Genomic DNA, 2,841 nt, shown 5'->3' with positions numbered 1-2,841 from the left:
TCTGTATATTAAAAAAAAGAAGAAGAAGTAATGATTGATTTGAGAATTACAGCAGAAAACCTGTAGCAGTTTTCTTTCCTGTCTTTTTACAGCAAAGGTCACGATAGCAAAGGTCATGATTTATAGCAAAGGTCACAATAAACCATATTTATGTCATTTCACTCCATATAAAACGCTCTAATTAAAGAAGTCTATAAACTCCTCAATTTAATAGGCTGCAGTTCAATTACAAGAAAAGTTTAAAGCAGTTTTTCATACAATTATGCATTACTGTTGATTTTAGTGAGTATGTATCTCCAATTAACTTCTCTGCTTGTAAGTCTCCTTTCCTACTTCTTAGTAGCTCTCTCTTAAATACCAGATACGGTCATATCTCCATCAAGACATTACTCAATATGACATGGACTTTAATACAACTGAGTAACCAACTGCTTTTAAAGTTCATAATTGATTGTGTTAGCAAGTAAGTCTTTTATTTAGTTAGTCTGGAGACTAACAAGACTCCAAGGACTACTACATATTTTTGCCTTTAAAGGGCAAATCAGACTAATACTTCAAGAATGTAAAAACTCTACAGTTAATAAAAATAAGTATTGATTCTAAAATACTCTGACTCCATGGGCTTGTGAAACTCATAGGGCATGCTTACAGGTAAAACAGAGGACACATCTCATTCTAGAAAAATTCTTACACGTGCAAAAGAATGAAAAGCTAGCCATACCCATGAAGAAGAGAACCTTTTCTAAAATTAAGACCTTAGCAATTCAACACTACAAAGACACAGAATACTGACAGACTAATTGCAAAGCATTCACCGAATGCTGAAATCAAACTAAGCAATATAGAATTTTTTTCCAAATAGTCACAAATAAATGCACGTAATGTGATTTAGAACTACCAAAGTTCTGAATGTAAAAGCAACCCAACGCAAGCACGAATCTTCTTGATAGTAATATGGTCCCCATGAAGGTAGCATCCGAGCGCTTCAGACATATGAAAGGATTTATTCTCCTGACCTATCTATGATGCAAGACACTGAATTTTCCCCATTTTACAGGTAGGAAAATGAGTTAAGACAAGCACAGTGCAACTTCCTTACACATTCTAGATACTACCTTGCCTCTTTGAACAAGTGGGACTATTCAGGAGGGACCGTAAAAGAGCCATGCTCTTTAGCCCACTGATCAAGGCTGCATCTTAACCACCGCACAGTAAGTTCAAAAAAAGTATACATATATTACTCAAGCACTGAAAACCAAGGCAATTTAGGCCAGGCAAAAGCACCAATTTCTGTTTCTACCACTCACATACCTTTACCATTTTATGTATTAGCAAATGAAACTGCCTTTATGTTTGATTTATATAAGAAAAACTTACCTAAACTTAGGAAAATATACAAATTGGCTTCAACAACCCACGACAGTCAAATTCTGTACATTACTTCTGCTGAAGTCTTAATCTCAAGTCTTAATAGGTTGAAAATGTAGTATTTTTAGTGCAAGAACTATGCCAAAATCCACAAAGAATATTAAACTTCTATAACAATCCCAAAATACACAAAAATCGGTTGCTGCACACACTGCAGAAGTAACATGAAATTCATATTTTATGACAGGTGACATTTTAGTATCTGCATTGATACACTTATGCTGACTGATACACTGAATTAAGTTAATCTGTTTAAACATTTAAAACCACATCATTATCTATCATACATTTAAGAAATTATTATGTTGGAAACATAGGTGTCCTTATTAAACGTCAAATTAAGTCTGTACCACCACAATGACAATTAACTCAAAATGATAAAATGTCATGCATGTAAATCTTGATCAGTAAATCTGATCTTAAAATATGGGAGCGCCTGATATTCCCCTTGAATTTAAGGTAATCTCTACAGACCAAAAAAAGAGCTTATATCGCTTTTAATGTCAGTGTCCAATTTCTCTAAACAAGGGGACTTTTTTTGTTTCCTTCCATTAATGTGTCTTTCTTCTTTTCTCGTTTCCCCAAAAGTTTTAATTTTCCCTGTTCTCTTGCTTGTGTTTGGGAGACTTTGGAAAAATGTCAGCATTACCCCAGCACTGCCACAATCACAACAGACAACTTTTTGGCTTCTGTCATGTTTATCCATTGACTTCAACAGAGCACACAACACTATGAAACACTTTTAAGACATTAATAATCAGCCCCCTGGAGACACCACCCCTGCCTCCAAACTCTCTGTCTGATCTATGGCGGTTCCCTTACTATCTTTATTCATAGAACCACAGTATTCACATTTATTCTCCTACCTAACCACAGTCTGTAACTGCAATAAACATGTAGTTCAGCGACAGCAGGTGCCACGATTCCCTGAATTAAAAACATTCACCTGCAAACGCAAGAGGCCAAAGCCAGTACCATTTCTTTGCTGCCAGGAACCTCTGTTCAGGCCTGAGAGCAAATATGCTTAGGTATATAAAAATGTAATGCAAAAAGACCCATTTTGTGCCCTGTTTCACAGCTGGTTCAGGAAGCGCTGCAGTCTGCAACAGGCTCCTGCACCGGCCCATGCCAACGAGGCTGTGTGGTGCCAACGTTTCTATCGTTACCCCAGCGTGGGGCAGGAGCTCGTAACTAGGGTGCATTTAAAAAAAAAACCACTATTTTAGGCAACGCAACATCCAAATAGCCAAAGAGCAAAGCAGGGATAACTCCGTGCCTCTTTCCAAAGGGGAAAAAAATATTTGTTACCTTTCATGCGCTCATACGGAGCAGACTGAGGCTTAAAGAACCACTATTGTTTCTGGAGGTTTTTAACAAGCGCGGGCTCCCCCGGGGCCTCCCCGCGCCCGGGCG

The sequence above is a fragment of the Pygoscelis adeliae genome, unplaced genomic scaffold (genome assembly GCF_000699105.1).
Source record: "Pygoscelis adeliae isolate BGI_AS28 unplaced genomic scaffold, ASM69910v1 Scaffold172, whole genome shotgun sequence".
Lineage (NCBI taxonomy): Eukaryota > Metazoa > Chordata > Aves > Sphenisciformes > Spheniscidae > Pygoscelis > Pygoscelis adeliae.
The sequence above is the reverse complement of the archived record's forward strand: the minus strand, read 5'-3'. Positions refer to the sequence as shown.